A 20325-nucleotide genomic window follows, 5' to 3' on the forward strand; every position below is an offset into this window, starting at 1 on the left:
CCAAAAAAATCTCATAATTTATACATACAACATTGGACCCCATGACTCCTTGCATTAATTCTAGGGTTGGTTGATGTCTAGTGAAACATCACAATGGAAGATCACATGGGAATTTTACAGATTCTTGACTACGGGGATGTAGTATACCAGCATGCCTCTTCTTATCTTCTTGCCTCCTTGGAAGCTGTGAAGATTTATAACGTATTGTAAATTTTCTACACATCATTGTGCATTATATACTAGAGTTTCCTGGTCTTCACTTGCGGTTCGAAGGAAAATGCATTGGTACTTATTGATTTACAAAGCAATTATGGGTAACTCGTCATCCTATCTCTGTTGTTTGCTTCAACAAAAAGTAGTTGGTAACTACTCATTGCGTTCCCAGTCTTATTATAATCTTCATGTACCCAGAGCTCAAACTAATCTAGGTAAAGCTGCTTTTGAATATGCTGCACCATCAGACTGGAACTCTCTTCAAATGAAATTGCGGCTAAATCAGTTGGTGCCTTTTAGTAAATTTAAAACACTTTTGCGTGCAGTGGAAAATGATTTAATGATTTGCAAATTTGCAGATTTGTTGTTTTAACATATGTGTTTTAATATAACTGGGCCGCCTATCTTGGCCAGGACACTCCTGTAAAAGAGATTCTTAATCTCAGTGAGGTTCTCTCCTGGTTAAATAAACGCAATATATGGGGGGGGGGGGTTAGATACAAAATATGTAACCAATAACTGCACGAAAAAAAAAAAGACCTAACAGACCTCTTAGACTGAGCCAGTAAGAATGATTTAAGATTCATTCAGATGGTAAGGCAGAAGTCAGTTATTATGTAGCCCACAGCTGCAACGATCATCCATGGTATGGTATGTGCCAGTGGCAGCTGCATTCATGTCCAGATTAACTGTTTATCTGTACTGTGTTTGTCTTTTCAAATGTCTATATGCAAATAATAATATGCAAATGAAACTACCACCCACTTCCTATATTCTACCCTTTCTTATTTTTTTCTTGTCTCTGCCACTCTTTCTCTCTTCACCTGGTCCTTTCTCTCCAGCACTCCCTCGCCCCAGTTTAATGAGTGTTTGCTTGCAGTGCCTGGTGAGATGCTCTGTCTACTGAAAGTAATTTATGTAACCAATCAAGCGCTCATTTGTCAACCATCACTCTTTATTCCGATGACTGTAGGACACCAGTGCTGTGGTCTTTGGGGTGTTGACATATGTTGTTTTGTTATTTTGATTGCAATTAGCGGATGCATCTGAGTAATAAGGGATGGTGGAACAGGGCCATGGCAATATGGTCACCTCACTGAACAAGAGAGAGAGAATGAGACAGAGGGACAACTATAGTCTGGTTGTTTATTTTACTACAATACACTTTATTATAAACCGATACCACTTTTTTTCAAAACAAGGCCAATACAGACTGATACTTTTATTTTTGGTACTTGCCGATACCGATACCGATGCCATTTGTCATTTTTAAAAGTACTGGGTAAAGAAACTTAAATAATATGGATAATGTTAGTTGGCTTAGTTCATTTAAGAAATATATATATTTTCACACTTAAAGGTGCAATAAGTGATTGTCTTCAGAAACATTTTTTGTTATACTGGTTGAAAAACTCAGCGCAGTAATATCATCACTCCTGAAAACTCCCCATCCCCCTCTCCCTTTAACTTCCGTCAATGCAACCAGCGTGAGTTTTCAGAAGTGAGGATATTACTGCGCTTAATGCGCTCTTCCGCCATACATTATAGTTATCACTTTTTATCCGCTCAAAAAATCACCACGTTTTATTTTGTGTCACCATACTTACTCATGTCATGTAACAGTCTTTAAATAGGGAAAACATTGAAGTATTTGGTGGCTTCTAAATTCATGCCTGTTTAGATCCTAAGTAATGAATGGTGCTAAGCTAAATGCTAGAATAGTGGCGCCGCCCACTGAGACGGGAGTGGTACGTATCAATTCGTCTAAGTTGAGGGGAAAACAGTGGAATATGGAAAAAAGGTGGTATTTTCCTTTAAGTAACTTGTGCATTGTTTTTCTTGCTTTTGACATATCCATCTGAACAACAAACTTTCCAGTGATGTCTGTGAGAACGTCTCAGGTAACCATGGTTCCCTGAGTAGGGAATGAGACACTGCGTCCTCTTGGGGGCGCTATGGGAAACACCTCGTCGTGACCCGTGTCCAGAGATGTAAAGTGAAAAGTGAAGTGACATTCAGCCAAGTATGGTGACCCATACTCAGAATTCGTGCTCTGCATTTAACCCATCCGAAATGCACACACACAGAGCAGTGAACACACACACACACACACTGTGAGCACACACCCGGAGCAGTGGGCAGCCATTTATGCTGCGGCGCCCGGGGAGCAGTTGGGGGTTCGATGCCTTGCTCAAGGGCACCTAAGTCGTGGTATTGAAGGTGGAGAGAGAACTGTACATGCACTCCCCCCACCCACAATTCCTGCCGGCCCGGGACTCGAACTCACAACCTTTCGATTGGGAGACCGACTCTCTAACCATTAGGCCACGACTTCGTATATAGTAACGAAGTAGTGTATAGTAACGAAGTAGAACTACTTCACTACTGTACTCCTTCTTCCACTTTTACTTCAGTACATATTTTCGATGAGTTTAATACTTTTACTCCGATATTTTTTTTTATGTGCTGCATCGTTACTCGCTACAATTATAAAAATGTTACGAATCATTCCATTACAAACAGAACTTGATGAAGCTGGCACATCATTGAGCGAATCAAGTGATTAAGAAGACTGCGCGTGCTGACTGAACTGCTGTGAAGAGAGAGATGAACACCGAGCCGAGCCAGATAATGACTCGTTCACGAGTCAAGAACCGGTTGCATCGGTTTGCGGATGACCAGTAGTTCTTTTCTGACAGTTCGATTCAATAAACCGGTTGAAGAAAACAGTTCACTGGTTCTTTTGCGCTCGACGTAATGGCGTCATTGGCGTTGACTGCAAGCCTTCGGTTTACCTGGGCTCATAACATTAGCACAGAATCAGTTCAGAATCAATCACCAAAAGAATCAGTTCAGTTCAGATGCTCTGTGTGTCGGTTTGCTTTCACGCTGAATCACACATGCGCAGTATCATCAGCTCCTCGGTTCTCGAATCAGACACGTCTGACAGAAACGGTTCTTGAACACTGATCTATAATATAAGTTATATAGATCAGTGTTCTTGACTCGTGAACGAGTCAGTCTGTTGTTCGTTATCTGGCTCGGCTCGGTGTTCATCTTCAGTTCTCTCTTCGCAGCAGTTCAGTCAGTGTACTGTTTGAGTAAATGAATTACCTCGGGATATTGGTTTGTTTGAACTCAGAGGGAGTGTCAGCCACATTAAACAAGTTAACAGCTTAAGTCATTTGTGGATTAATGCGTATTGGAGACGTGAACCGTTTAAAACTATTCAGTTCTATTTGGTGAACTGTTTCAAAAAGATCCGGTTACATCGAATGATTCGTTCGCGAACCGGATATCACAAACTGCTTTGTTTTGAACTCTCTCACAACAGACAGACAAGAGAAGACAATGCTGAATAAAGTCATAGTTTTTGCTATTTTTGGACCAAAATGTATTTTCTATGCTTCAAACAATTCTAACTGACCTTGTGATGTCACATGGACTACTTTGATAATGTTTTTCTTACCTTTCTGGACATGGACAGTATAACGTACACACAGTTTCAATGGAGGGATTGAGAGCTCTCGGACTAAATCTAAAATATCTTAAACTGTGTTCCAAAAATAAACTGAGGTCTTACGGGTTTGAAACAACATGAGGGTAAGTTATTAATGACATCATTTTGCAAATTGGGCGAACTAACCCTTTAATCAGTTTTTTTGTTTACAAAAAGTTACAGTCAAAGGAATTGTGATTGTCCTTTAGGTTAATCATTTGAAATAGTAAAAACAATATGTTCAAACTTTTGACTACTTTCTTTAATAACTACATAACACAATACTTGTACTTTTACTTTCAGTACTTGAGTAGTAAATTTTCAAATAGACTACTTGCAATACTTAAGTACAAAAAATGTTGAATACTTTAGTACTTCTACTTAAGTGTGGTGCTTAAAGAGCACTTCAACTTCTACTCAAGTCATTTTTTTGATAGAGCACTTGTACTTTTACTCAAGTCTGGGTCTCTAGTACTTTATACATCTCTGCCCGTGTCTGAAGCATACTTTGAAAAAACACCAATAAATATATTTGGCATGAACAAGTGTTTTAACCAATAAATATATCACACCTGCACCAGAAGCCTTCTATTAGCTTTGCTCTCCATTTTTTCGTAAGGCAAGCTATTTTTCCCCCTTTTATTACAAGCTCTGTTGCATTCTATTTTGCACCTGTTGACACCTAGTGGCACAGTAAAGTGACAGAAAGCATCACAGACAAATAAGAGCTCTTGGAATGCAGGATTACCAATCAAATTCGAGGGCCAGAACTGACTGTAGCATTGTAAATCACCCATTCACAATACACTGCAACCAATGGACCAATGAAGCAGGCACCTTTGATATAACACATGCTTAAAACTAGGTTGCAAGTGTCCAAAATGGTTTGCTACAAGATGAGTCAATCTCACATAATCTCCCTGCTCATGTTGATAGTGACATCCAGATGCTGAATGGGGCAAGTATTGTCCCTCCGTCCCTCTCTCTCCATTCCTCTCTGCCTCACTGCCTTCCTATTAGCCTGCTCATATTCCACATCAAAGGCAAAGATGCCAATAACCTCACTCTGCCCCCTAAATGCTAAATTATTAATATTAAAGTGTGATTGACGGGCCAGCTTATTAATTATAATCTTGTGCACATATGTGGGGTGATGGCAGGAGTGGAAGCGGCTCTGTGTGCCAAGGCACCTTCACACAGAAGCTAATTTGCTCTGACACACTATCAAAGCATGCCCGTCAGAACTCCCATGTGGCTCTTATGGGCCACACTCATGTTTAAAGGAGCACATGGTAAAAGGGAGGGAGAGCATCACATGACACACATGGATTTTACACATAACCGACAGAAGCAAAAAAAAAAAAAAAGTTGAAGATGTAATGCTTTGTCAGATAGCACTTTTTTATTCTGTTCTGTTAAACATTTGAAACCAAAAACTATTCAAACCCTTAATAAAAAATGGACATTTAAAAAGATAAATATTATATATATATATATATATATATATATATATATATATATATATATATATATATATATATATATGTATGAAGAGTTCAGATGCAAAAGCCTCTAAATGCCATCTGAAATTTTCATCTAAAATTAGGATTTTTATCAGGCTCCTATATTTATGTTCAGTTATTTCACTTTAATAGCCTGGAAAAGGACCTGCACATTGTCATTAAAGTAAAATGACTCAACCTAAGCATAGGAGCTTGATAAAAATCCTAATTTTAGATGAAAATTTCAGATGGCACTTAGAGGCTTTTGCATCTGAACTCTTCATATATATATATATATATATATATATATATATATATATATATATATATATATATATATATATATATATATATATATATATATATATATATATATATACACACACAATTTTAATCTTCCTCATCCTTTTCGTCTTCTTTTTTTTTCCTAACCACATATTGCCCGCTCCTTTGCCAAGTGATGAAACTGGAAGTATAGATTGTTTATCACCGGAACAGAGGATCAAGACAGTTTGAAAACAGAGACAAGACAGTTTGAAAACAGAGACTCACTAATGCAATTTGTAAAGATGCTTTGTAATACACTTAAGACACCCGCATAAACTTTACTTGCCGGACTTTTATAGCTGTAAGGAATCAGAGATGCTGTTAGTGTGAGATAAATGTCAGAGCAATTCGTATTGTCTCCATTAGGAAAGAAGACGAGGAAGGGACACTTTTTTTTGGAGGGGATGGTAAAGGAACTGTCCTGCACATGCATTTATTTTTAGCAACATTTATTTTAAATAAGTTAAATAAGTGACTTATTTATAATATTTGCATAATAATGTTACACACAAATAATGAGTTAAATAAAATAAACAAACAAGTAAATAAATACAGATTTATATTTACTAAAAAAAGTGGTTATGTTATGTTATATTTGCTATTCAAAGGATGTACAGGTGTTCTAATAACAGACCAGAAGGGGGCAATGAGACATCATGCATTTCAATGGACAGGTAAACAATTCCTCCCTATAGTGTTGGTCACAAACTCAGTTTTTCATCATGGTCTGAGACTTAACCACAATTATGGAAGTAGTATCACACATCAACATGCTTTTTCATATGATGAAAGTCATCCCATTCATGACTCCATCTCCTCAGTCTCCTAAACCTTCAACGATATTATCATGTGAATTTACCAATGGACTTTAATACCCATAGGTTATGCAGCCATTTTGTATGTAACTGTTATGACATTAAATCAAACCTTGCATAAAATGGACACACACACAGACACTTTAAAACACAGCTTGCACTCAGACGCATAGCTGAAATGGCAGAGATGAGTAGATAGAATATAAAGAGCAGTTTGCAGGGTGGCAGGACCCCCAGACGTGATGGGCACTTAATGACTCTTTTAATGGGCGAAAAATACTTAAAAAAAAAGAGATTAAATGGAAGCCCTCTGATGCAACTCAATTCAGTTTGTCATTATGCCTTTTCATTTAGCAGACCAGGCCCTGCTATATAATTTCTCCATCTCAACGCTCTCATCCTAGATAGGTGAGCAGTGCGGACATCTCGTGCTGGATTTTTACCAACACATTCATCAGAGAGCCAGCAAACTACCAGCACTTAAATGACGACAGAGCCCTGGTCAGGGTTTAGCTTCATTATGACAATGTATATTTCAAATAAAGTAAAACATATCTGCTTTCCAGAGCAGCATCTGCACTCTTGCAAATGTAGTTCAAATTGCCTGAAATGAGGGAAAAAGTGAGCAGACAGAACAAAGAAGGAAAAAAACGGGAAGATTTCATCCCCCCTGGAAAAATTACTAATAGCTGTTTCTGCTGGAGCTCGTATAGTCTTTTCGGACTATTTGAATAGGAGAGGCTGCCTAATTTACCAGTGCATTTCTCCTCTCAATTGTCCTCTCCTTTTGCACTTTTTCTCCTTTTCTCCACTCCTCCAAAGTACCCCCAAGCAGTCATCCCCCTCTCGTTCACTGATCCTCTAAATGCAAAGATGTACCCAAGGGCAGCACATGGATTGTGGTCAATCACAGCGAGCAGATCTGCATATTCAGTGAGTCATAAATCTTCTATTAGCTGCTCCGCTCTGACTGACTCCTGACCCTTATTTCTCCAGGATGGTGGGGAGGGGGTCTTTGGTAGACAAGGGCATACTAACAGCTCCCCTCCCATCCTGTTCGGAATGACACCTGGTTTTCACACCATTGTTCAGCTCGTCCATGAACACATCCCATCATCCCTGGGACCACCACACTTCCACACCCTTGAGGGCTAAACATTCATTCATTGGTACAAGTACACAACATAATGAGTGGGGAAGAGCTGATTATTTTTTTCTTTCACACCAAGACAATGGATGGAAGACCATTCATACCACTGAAAACTAGGGAGAGGCAGGGAGAGAGATTAAACGGAAAGATATTAAACGGAAAGATAAGTGCACTGGATGGAGGAACAGAACAAGGCAGTGCAAAAACTGGAGGTAGAAGAGAGACAGGGAGGGAGAGAGAGAGTGTCTGGAGTGGACCTTGAGCAGAATGGATAGCAGTGGAAGTTTCATGAGACCCTTATAAATTCCTTGCGGAGGTGTAGGCCACTAACACTTTAACAAGTCGCTGTGCCAGTCGACAGTGCAGTGTTTAACAGTAGGCCCCACACCTCATTCATTATTTAAAAAGACCCGCATGCAGCACACAGCAATGCATCCACCAGATGCAATGCTTTCTCTTAATGATCCCTCCGGTCCAGTGAAAGAAAGAAAGAGAGAGAGAACAGGTGCCAAGAGCACACTACAAAGTTGGAGTTTTTCTCATTCACGTTTAATCAATTATTGAATGAGATGGGATTAAAACATTTTTTTTTTAAAATTCTCAAAACAATCGAAACATTCAGTTTTTTGTTCACACAATTTTTTTTATTTTGTTTTGGCACAAGTGAAAAAAAACAACAACAAAAAAAGATTAAGACAAAAACAAAAATAAAAAAATACCTCAATATCTACATGCACTTGGCTTGTTTTCAAAACTAAATTATTTATCTGTAAAATTGTAATCTCTTCACAACTTCTAAACTAAAATACGGAGCCCCGCACATAACATACAAGAAAAAATATTAGGCTAAATCATGTGCACGATTTACTAATTCAATCCCCTTAATGTACTAAAACGTGCACACGATTACTATTGCGTTCCCTCGAGGGAAGTTTTGCAAGTCGTGTGCAAGTTTTAGAACATTGAGGGAACGAATTAGTAAATTGTGAGTACAATTTATTTATTTTTTCTTGCATGCCATGTGCGGAGCTCCGTACTAAAATAATCCATCTGATTATCAAAATCTGATGATCTGAGATGTATGATAAATATCTGTTTCTATTTATATGGAAAACATTACAACAAAAAACTGTAATGTATACATACAAATGTGCATTTAACCTGCAATTACAAATGCATAAATACTGTTTTGATATAATAAAAATAATATATATATATATATATATATTTTTTTTTATGTACTACAGAATTGTCTCCTCCATTAGGATAAAAAGACGAGAAATTACTATTGAGGAAAAAAGCTAAGTGAGATGGATGGATGTGTGGATGGATAGATCATTTCTGCATACAACTAAACTCTTTGTGTAATATTGTCATTGAGCATTCAGAAAAGGAGTAAAAATTGTATTTAGTAACAGTGTGTACGTGGCCAGAGAGAGGTGAGGAGGAGGAATTGTGTTGCGAGAGAGAAAGAGTAAAAAATGCAAGAAAAAAGTAAGAATGAAGTGTTGGGGGGGGGGATGTGGGATGAATCAAGGAATAGGAAAGATAGATGAGACAAGTGGGAAAGCAAAGGAAGAGAGAGAGAGAGAGAGAGATTTGTATGCCTGAATCAGCAGCCCTCACACATCTGGTCATATCCCATAGTGTTGGCATCCAAGTTTCATATTACCACATTCATAATGTTTGCATTAAAACTCTTGTTTATGATTCAAGCATGAGGCTGAGTTGATCAAACATAGATAAGATGAGACCTGGGTTGGTGTAAATCCCACTCAGATCTATATCCCCATTTTTCATATATTCAATTAGCTAACAAGGCTGTATAGGGCCAAGAGCGAGAGCAGGTTTGATGGATCAGCCAACTTTTTCCCAGCAGGCTAAGCTTACTCAGGGATTTTTTTATTTTTCTCTCCCCTTTATTCTGGAAGAATGATGGAAAAAAGTTATGAGGGTGCTGTAAAGAGACAGGCTTGCTGATCTATGACAAATTTGCTATCCTAGAGTAACCCTCATGATTCGCATAAGGTCTACAGATGGGACTAGAAAGAGAGGGGTGAGGAAAAACCTGAAAGAGTGAGAGATTTCATTAAGATCTTTTTTTTTTTTTGAAGGTTAATTGGAAATGTTTTCACTGACAAACTTTCAGTCCAGACATACAGTATGTGGCGGGGCCTGATACTTCAGTTGAAAGCACATTCAGAGGATGTAATAATATATTTGTTTATTTTGCCAACAGCCCATTTTAGGGCTGACTAAAAAGCAATTATATTATTTATTGATGCATTTTTTCTTCTTCTAATTTTCATCTATCACTGCCCCTTGGCATTCATTGGGCTTTTGTGGGGTCAAGCACTGGCATTAAGTCTGACATTTGGCTGAAATCTATAAAAAGCCTTTATGTTTTAGGTCAGTCGCATCACTACAGTCAGACCCTGACCCTCTGACCGCGATGTGTTTTTCTGGATCACACTGAGGTGATTGGCCATGGCAGCTTTGGTTCCACTAGGGTTAAAATACCCTGATATTCCCTCACTCTTTGATGTATAAACACTAATAGAAGCCTGCTTCCAGCTCAAAGTACAATTTATTTCTCGTAATTGCGACTTTAAAATGTCACAATATGACTTTATATGTCACAATGGTGACTTTTTCATAATGATGTGACTTTACATCTCAGCTTTATTATTACCAACAATTAGGGGTGTGCGATATTGACAAACTGATTTAAAAAAAAAATAAATCAAAATATTGATAACGATAATTACACAATATTTTACGGAGTTGTTATTGTGCTTGTAACTTAAGGACTGCCGTGGACAACTGACTCATAAAGTTTTTAATATTCTTCATATTCTGTGTGGTGGTCAGTTGACACTGAGAGAAATGAATCTTTTCCAATACGTTTAAACTTATGGACATTTTTACCTTTATAAAGCCGTTTTTTTTTTCTAAAAGTGTCCATTATTTTTGAGTGTAATTCTTGCATTTATTCAGTGAATTAGAATAATAAGACATCGGGGCTGTTACCAAGCAAATTAAATCAACACAGAAGCTGCATCTGAAGTGGCATTTAGGTGTATTTACACACTGTTTAGTGCAAGACATGAATACATTTAACCTGCAATTACAAATGCATAAATACTGTTTTGATATAATAAAAATAAAACGTTGAATACTGATATTTGAAATAATTTAAATAAAAGATACTTTGATTGTGAAATTCAAACCGCCAGCATGTGGCAGCAAGTCACTGTAAATGAGTCATTGCGACTGAACCGAATCATTTAAACATTGATTCAGTCAGGAACGAAACACCGTCATGTTGCTCAGAGAGGCAAAACAGCGTTGTGGCTTTGTTTGGAATTATTTTTGTTGTCAGCAAAAACAGGCAATATGGTGTTTATAATGTAAGTCTCTTAATTAAATTCTTGTTTATTGAACTGGTGTAAAAAATAAATAAATCAATATCACATTTGTAATCCTGGTAACATTCAGTGGCGGCTCGTGGGTTTTAAAAGGAGGAGACACACTAACGTTAATTGAATTGGTCTGGGGATACCTGCCGATTGTTATTATTATTATTATTTGCTTAACCACTTTAAAATGGCTTTTTGGTGGCTTTTAGTCAGAAAACGTAAAGAAAACAACACTCACACAGCAAGATAATATAAATTCACTTACCTGTCCTATCACTTAAACAAACATCCATCCCTTCTCAACCCTGTGGTGAGTCTGTGATAAAAGAGAACTGCCTGCTGTGCTATTTAATTAGGCCTACTTCTAGCTCCCTTTATTTTTAATTTGCATATATACTGTTTGAATGACAGCTGTTGGCAATCAAATATTCAATATCGCTACTCATCATAAATACTACGGAAATTATCTTCGTCTTCTACTAGTGTTTTATGGCGGTTTTGGCAAACCAGCGTAAAGGTGCATTACCGCCGCCTGCTGATCTGGATCGTATAGTGTGCATAGATTTGGAAGACAGTGTTCCTGTGTTTTTCAGGTATTTAAACAAAATTTCATGCACTGCTGATTGCCTTGAACCATTTTCTAACAATGTATTTAAAGAAATATTATCAACTCCCAGCCATCCTAATTCATGAGTTAATTTAAATCTCTCTCTTTCATATGCAGAACATTCAATAAGAATATGCTTCACTGTTTTTAACTCTCCACATTTATCACAATTTCCAGATTCATGCTTACCTATCTTATACAGACCTTGATTCAGTGCTGTATGTCCAATTCTCAGTCTTGATAGAATTACATCTTTCTTTCTATTTCCGTATCTTTTCCTCTCCTTTCCAACACTCTCCTGAATCTGGAATAGATGTCTTCCTTTAGACCCACTATTCCATAGGTCTTGCCATTTTTATTTACTTCTAATGAAATCAGTCTCTTGAATTCAGCTTTACTTAATGCTAATTTAATTTCTATTTGTGGATGATTTAATGCTTTCTTTGCTAGCAAGTCTCCTTCCTCATTTCCATCCATACCCACATGGGCAGGCACCCAGAGGAATGTAACCTCAATCCTTAACTGCCTTATTCTAAACAAACTTTGTAACACTTCTAATACTAAGTCTTGCCGATCTTCAGATTTACCACTTAATAGACTTGAGAGCGCAGCCATTGAATCCGTACATATCACTGTTCTTTCTGGCTGAACTTCTTCAATCCACTGTAGCGCTAGGATGATAGTGGTAAATTATCGGCCCAGCCACTACGGGAGACGTTCAAACTAATAGCACGAAATTTACATCTCTACGATGATTGGTTGATATAACAGAAGGGAGGCTAGCCTCCTCTATGATGCTTCTTTTCTCAACACTGCTCAGCGCCGAAAGTGACACTGGATTGGTTAATTGGTTAATTTGTTTTTGTTTTTTTTTTAACAACGGAAGCACGAGAGCTCATCCCTCCCCCTTCTCTTTCACTTAGCGGTTGTAATTACATCAGCAGATTCGGCACATTCACAATAGAAAAGCGGAGCTTTCACGTAATATAACAGCTGTGAAATTGCAAACAAAAATATAGACATTAACTGAAATGAATTGAGAATTTTATTAAGATCAAATCATCCTTATTTTCACCCTTAAATTAAAAAAAAAAAAAAAAAAAAACCACGGGCTGCCACTGCTAACATTTGGAGAAAAATCGCACTCTTCATGTGAAATTGATTATTGACTAGGGCTGCACGATGTGTTGTTTAAGCATCGGTATCGCGATGTACGAATCCACGATAATCACATCTCAGGATGTGCGATGTAGGCTGTCGTAGTTGATCCGTTATTCATTAACTGTACGGGCCAGTTGCTCCCCGGCCCTTGACGAGAGACAGATACAGAGGGAGAGAGAGAGAGAGAGAGAGAGAGAGCAAGCGAGCCCCGGCCGCACACTCACCGTCTTCAAACAACATGAGCGCTGTCTTGCTCTCTCTCCTTCGTGCATATTAATCAATTGACACGATGGTGTTGAGGTTTAAATCATTTAAAATGAGAATGAAAGTGTGTTCACCCCATTTTTGTTTGTAAGAAAAAAATTGATTAGATTTCATATCGCAATATATATCGCAGAAAAATAAAATATCGCAATGTCATTTTTTCCCAATATCGTGCAGCCCTATTATTGACTATACGAAATAGTATAATTATATACATGTTCATAATGTCTTGAATTTGTGATCATTCTAAATGCATTTTTTTTTTGACTGAATCATGCAGCGAAAGAACCTAGGACTAGTCTAGACTTCACGTGATTGTATGCATGCGCTCTGTAGGCGTATTTGGAATGGTTTTTGCACACATTAAATCAATTTATTGCAGACGATGTATATCGCACACCCCTACCTTATTGCTCACAATTTATTTTTGACAATTGCACATTTATTTGTTAAACTTTCTTACATTCTTGTAAATTGCAACTTTTTCAATTGCAGTTTTTTTATAAATCACTTTAAATCAAGTTAGTCTAAAAATGATTCAGTTTGTAACAACTGCAACTTCTCAGTTTATTTCTTGTAATTTCTTCACAATTTCAAATGTCACATTTGCAGCTTTCTCATAATGTAACTTTGCGTCTCAGCTATTTATTTTAGCAGTTCCAGTTCAAAATTGCTTTTTATTTTCAAATCCCAATTTTCAATCTGAAATTATTACTATTTATCTAAAATGGTTTTATTTTTCACAATTGAATATTTATTTATTGTAATTCTAATAATAAACTTTATATCTCACAATACCAATTTTTCACATTTCAAATCTCAAATTTATTTTTTATAACTATCAAAAATTGTTCAGAATTCATGATTACAACTTTTTCTCATGATTATTATTCAATTATAATTATCACTATTTATTGTAAATTAAGGTTTTATATATCACAATTATGACTTTATATCTCATGATTGCAACTTTCTAATCACCCCAACTGCAACTTCATTTTTTACATTATAACTTTACAGTATAACTGACATTGTGACTTGATTTTTTTTTTTTTTTTTTACTTTATCTCACAATTAACCTTTTTCCCCCCTTTGAGGCAGAAATGGGCTTCCATAAAATCTACCTCCATGTCCTTTTTAGCATGGGACAAATGTGCCACCTGAGACATTCTCACCCTTCTTCCTGAGTGCTTCCTCTTGCACAAAGTTTGCCCTCACATTACAAGGGCTAGAACTAGGACATGCCCATCTGTGCCGATGGCCATGTGTTTGTCTGTGGCTAATACAGAGAGTTACATAGAGCCTAGGTATCTCTGTGCTTCTCAAGAGAGAAAATTATCTTTGGCGATATATCTCTGGGTCACAGGCCTATGCCAGAGCACTTCTGTAGCCAGGTCACCCTGCCTTTCCCATGGAAATGGGTCAGGATGAAAGGCATTCTGTGGTCCGTTTACATGCTTTCTGAACACAGTCCAGCCTTTGCTGGTAAAGGACACCAAGGAGTTTGAGAGAGTAGAGGGTGAGACACCAACCATCAGAGCCAAAAAAAAAAACCTCACACTCACTTACAAAAGAGAGAAAATACAGTGGGTTCAAATCTCCCAGCTGTGGGCCTGTCGTTTTGCATAAGTCAGCTATGTGTTTGTGGATGGGGATGGCTCATAACTCTCGGCAGGCTGATATTAAATATGTATGCACAGAGACGTGCCCCCGGACAGTAATGGATTACCTGGCCCTGATTCCCCTCCCGGCCTAGCCTGGCTTGGCTCAGCCCACCGACCCCGACTGTCTGGAATGTGACAAGATAGCGGGAGGCTGCCAGGGCTGCCAGGAGGCCAGATTTATCTTGCTCTGTGCTGACAGATGATAAAAATGTCAGGCCGCGATGTTTGGACCAGGTCGCCAGCTGGAAGACCTGCACGCCGGACAGGCCACCAAGAGATATATACACATCTGCACAACTATACATATCTTCACTATCACTCGATCACCAGACCTCACCTTCATGGCTTCAGAAACAAATCTGTAGCCTGATCTTTTCATTTTTCTGGCCTCGCTGCCTGAAAAACACCTCAGGTAGAGTGCTTTGGTCTTCTGCTGCATCTTTCATGAACGCTGATAACATCACAATGCGTGTGATAACACCATCCAGCACACATCATCCACACATGCAGGGCTCAACAATACGGATGGCTCTGGGCCAGTTTGAGAAAGTTTCGGGCCCGTTGACAGAACTGTCACTTCCAGCCTATGTTTGTTGATCATGTGTTGTTATGCCTTGCAAACCTAACCGTTTGGATTTCTGGGAGGTACAGAACATTGCCGTTTGCTAATATATATAATACATTAATCACATGAAACATATATTATTATTCAAGACAAGATTACTATATATATATATATATATATATATATATATATATATATGTATAAATTGCATTTTCTATATTTAAACACCAAATTTATGTATGTGAAATATGAGAATTACATTATTCTTTAGATAAAGATTTATAATGATAATAATAATAATAACAGTAAAGCTATACAATGTAATCCTGTATCCTTTTATAAACACACTTTTTCTGAAACAAAAGAATACACATATACAAATAATTACAGTTCTGAAAATGTGTATGCTCTAATATTAGATATAATGTAATAATAATATAATACAGATTAAAAAAAAATGCAACTATAGTGGGGGGGGAGGGATCCTCACAAACATATACACACATACAAGCACACAGACGGTCTTTCAGTTTTTCCAGCATAGGATGTTGAGTAAAAGTAAAGGTTGACTTTAACACCTGCTTGAGTGATTCATTGTATTCTTCCTCCATTTAAAGACAGAAAAAAACAGAGATACTGTGTTCTTCAAGAGCCTCCTTGGCATCAGGCCAAAGTCCACAGTCTGTGTCCACGACAACGGAGAGATGAGCCTTTGAAAATCAACCATCAGCCCAATTATGTCCTCCTAAAGCAATTATGCCCAATGACACCAGCTTCGCCCCATTCCAGATGCCCTCCCCAGCCTTAATTACATATGCTAATGCAGAACCCAAGTGACATCACTAAACCTGTTTCTGCCAGTGGAAATAAATCACCAATTTGATTAAAAATCTCTGTGCAACGGATTAAATCACCCACTTTTATGATACTTTTGCATCCTTTTTTAAATTTAAAAGACTCAGTCTCCATTTATTGCAACTCTACAGTATGTAAAAGAACAATCAGCAGAGCCATCATAATTTCTCCATTTGTCTTGAACACAAAGAAACAAAGTCAAACAGGTTTGGTCAAACATCATAATATGACAAAGCTCATTCCTGGGTGAACTAAATTACAGGTTTGCCAGCATAGGTCATCTGCCATCTTGCATCAGCTGGAGGTTAAATGAAAGGCACCCGGATTTGACCCAGCTTGCCACAGGGAGTTGAACCCAAAGGAGGGTGAGGAGATGGTGTGCCGACTGATATACTGGCCCGCTGCATTTAATGATATTTAAAAGAAAAATATGCCAGTGTGATTGTTTAACACTGATTGATACGGCTGCCAGAGGAAAGTAGATAAACAAGCAGGTGATGGATTTGCTGCTCTCAAAGTGAAGACATTACGCTGCTTGCAGAACCTCGTGCCAGACACCTAGGAGCAGTGGGTGGCCGGAGGTTAGCCATTTTGTGCCCACTCAGTAATGCAGCTTTAATCACTCCTTATATTTCCAGCTAAAAAATGAGGCTTAATGAGCCAGTTTCACAAGCTCAGAGAAACTGATTATTATCTGAGAATTCCTACTGAGTTGGTGTTTGTCCAATTTTCCCTCTCCCTTTCACTACATTTCATCTGCTCTCTCAGTAGATGGCGCTGTTGGCCTTCTGAAACCCAGCAGATTGTTGTCAGTGAAGTGCCAAGTGGTTTATGCTAGCATATTTTCTCCTTCCTGTCCTTATCATCAGCTTGTGTGTGTGTGTTTGTGTGTGTGTGTGTTTTCACTACAGAATAAGTGTTCTTCAAGTGTTTATAGAGTTTGTACTGCCAAACCCATCGCAACATACGAGTGCACAGTCAGTAGTATCACAGCTGTCGATCGGCCCATCTATAACAAGTGCTAATTTAGGTATTTTCAGTAAGGTGGCTTTTTACACAATCGTCGATAAAAATATATATTTTTCTATCATGGTTGCAGACCCAAATCTTGTTGTTTAACATAATTAATGTCTATTTTAATTGTTGATGAGTCACACCGCACTGTCTGTCTCTGATCTGTCTACAAGCATATGCTACTGAGTCTTTCTCTCCTCTCTCAGGGCTAAAAAAAAACATTGCACAGAGTCTGACTGTCTTTCTGTCTCTCTCTAGACTAACAGAACAGCTGTAGATATCACAAAATTGCTAAACTTAATGTCGCCAAAAGCAAAGATGGAATGTATCTACCTAGGGAAGATAGACAGTGTGAGGGATGACATAATGCAACAACATCACGCCTGTGTGTGTGCTCATGTCCATTCATTTTGCTGTGGTTTTGTGAATTTTATACATTCCAGGCTGACAGACACACATACTAATATGCCTGTGAGCGTTTCTGCATGTTTGAAGGGTACAGAGTGTGAGGAAGCAACTTTTCAGGAGGCAAAGGCACAAACTGTGAAGAGATGGGCTTAATTAAAATCCACATGAATATGCATGAGACACTTGTACGGTTCCAGTAATTACATATTGAAAAAAAGGTTTAATGTGCTAGTGAGATGCTGGCGTAAGTATTCTTAAGTGATGTCTAATTCCAACATGCCGCACAGCACTGATAGGAAGGGAGATAGCCTAGTAAAAACACTCCTTTAGAGAGAGAGAAAAAAAATAAAATCAAAGAAAACAGAAAGAGTGCTGGAGATTGTGGAGGTTAAGGTGTTGGTACAAAACCATTGTAAAACTGATGAGTTTTTGAGTGAGAAAAACACCCACAATTTATGTTAACCAGACGCAACAGTTCACAAAATGATCAGTGCTCATAACAGCTTAGTTATTGCTAAATACATGCTGCTATTGCACAATACCTTCATGTCAAACTGAATATCTACAAGCACTTACAGGAGACAGACATACTGTATCTACCCACTCAGTCTCAGTATAGCACAGAAATTTACTACAGAAATTCAAAATGCGCACTACAGTATTTTATTTATTTATTTGTGCTGCTCTGCATGGAATTTTAATTGGATAGTGACACCTAGTGGTGTGGATGCAGTATCACACAAAAGTTTGGTTTCAAGTGACACTGTAGAAATGTTCCTTTTCAGGAACTCGAGCTGCGTCAAGCACTTTGGGGAACGTCCTTGATGAGACCGACTCTGAATATCGTGTGCAATCTTTCCAATGGAAGGGCGTGACGTCACGGGCGGGGTGACGTAGCGACCAGGAAGCTATAAAGGCACCTGCCACGCAGCATGTCTTTCTGTCTTGTCAGTCTTATTTATTGTCGTTTGTCACTTTTAGCTCCTTTAAGTAGCTATAGTATGTCAGAGACCAAAGCTAAGACTGGCATCTGAAGGGTGAATCCAGACCGCGTTCAGATTGTGTGTTCCTCCCTACTCAACAAAGCTAAACGTTAGAGGCGGGGATACACACGGTCTGTGCGTGGTCTGCCCGGGATCAAAGCGTGCTGCGTATGATTTCACGTGCCTTCGCCAGCGTTCCTCGCAAAGCCGGTCCCGCTTTCACCGAGGCGGGTATTCGTTGGGTTCGCAGATCGATCTGCTGGAAGGAATGGAGACGGGCACGTCCTTATCTCCTACCTTACTCACCAGATCTGCCCGATTCCGGGGTTCAGAAGCCTCCAGAGCTTCGGTTCTTTCCCCCCGAGCACTGGGCTTGACACGGAGGGCGTCGGCAAGCTTGTAGTTACACAAACATAAAGTTGCATAAGCACCAGTATACAACAAACAGTGTTATGCCTAACATTATATGGGCAGCGTTAATTTAATTTCCGAGGGGATTAATATTGTTTGTGTGAAACATTGAGAAGTTAATATATCACTTCAATGTGTGTTGTATCACATTCTAGACCGTGATTACTTGTCTGATTGTTTGATTATTTTAAATTCTGAGGAATATGATGACTTTGAGAAGTCAATATATCACTACAATGTTTACTTTATCACAATCTAGACCGTGTTTACTTGTCTGATTGTTGGATTGCATTGGATTCTGAGGAATCTACTTCAGGCTGGGAGGTCCACGGCCAAGAAGACATGACGCATTTCGGTCAAGACTACAAAGGGCGGCCCCTACTGGGGTAGAGTGGTGTCAAACTCATTACACGGTGCCCGTCTCACCTCAGTGCCCTCGGGAGGTGGGTCTGCCAACCCTGCCAGAGTTTCAGGGTGCAGCGGCTTCCAGCAAGCACTGCTCTCAGTTATTTCCGCCCATGAGCGTAGCGTAGCTGAGACGCTCGCCGCCCCTTCGGGGGCCTCTTACACCAGAGGTCAGTCTCGAGAGACTGATTCCCTTAGTACATTCCCTTAGTGCCCGCGGTCTGACATGGCATACCAGTTGTCTAGAGATGCTAGCTGTGCATCGAGCATTGAAATATTTCCTCCCAGGCCTGAGAGGTCACCATGTGTTGGTGTGCACCGACAACACATTGGCGATTTCTTATCTCAGTCACCAGAGAGATCTGCATTCGCACCCCTTGTACAAGCTGGCACACCAGATCCTTCTGTGGTCCCAGGACAAACTCCTCTCATTCGGAGCAGTGTATATTCCTGGGTTGATTGACTGTGGGAGCAGACATACTGTCGAGACAGGGGCCGAGGCCCGGGGGGCTTCACCCCGAGGTGGTGAAGTAGATATGGAGAGTTTTTGGACCTCTTTGCGACTTAAGAGATATCGCAATGTCCCCTCTGTTTCTCTCTAGTTCATCCAGCTCCTCTGGGACTGGACGCTATGGTACAGACCAGGCTGAGGCTTCATCTGTACGCTCTGCTCCCGGGAGTTCTGGCGAGAGTACGCCGGGACAGGGTCTGTCTTCTATTACTAGCCCCGTTCTGGTCGGGCCCGTTATGGCTCGCAGATCTGATCTCTCTCCTCGACGGCTCTCCATGGGAGATTCCGATCAGGACAGATCTACTCTCTCAGGCGCAGGGCAAAATAATTCACCCTCGCCCGGAGTTGTGGAAGTTGTGGGTGTGGCCCCTGAGGGGGCACAGTTCATAGCTTCCGGTCTCTCAACCGAGGTTGTTGAGACCCTCCTCCAATCCAGAGCTCCCTCTACGAGGAAACTGTACGCCCTGAGGTGGAAGCTCTTCACCTCATGGTGCAGAGACCGCCAGCTTGACCCTGTTAACTGCCCAGTTGGTACAGTTCTTGAGTTTCTCC

The 20325-nt window shown here is 39.3% G+C and overlaps 1 protein-coding gene across 1 annotated transcript in view; it reads right to left on the reverse strand.

The window, feature by feature from the left end:
- LOC132111144 (heme-binding protein 2-like) overlaps positions 1-11334 on the reverse strand; it is a 136537-nt gene extending 125203 nt beyond the window's left edge. Inside the window, exon 1 of the mRNA XM_059518309.1 lies at positions 11191-11334. The gene's annotated coding sequence lies outside the window, so the exon portion shown is untranslated. The remainder of the gene's footprint in view (positions 1-11190) is intronic.
- Between the last annotated feature and the right edge of the window lie 8991 nt (positions 11335-20325).

The sequence above is a fragment of the Carassius carassius genome, chromosome 30, assembly GCF_963082965.1.
Source record: "Carassius carassius chromosome 30, fCarCar2.1, whole genome shotgun sequence".
Taxonomy (NCBI): domain Eukaryota; kingdom Metazoa; phylum Chordata; class Actinopteri; order Cypriniformes; family Cyprinidae; genus Carassius; species Carassius carassius.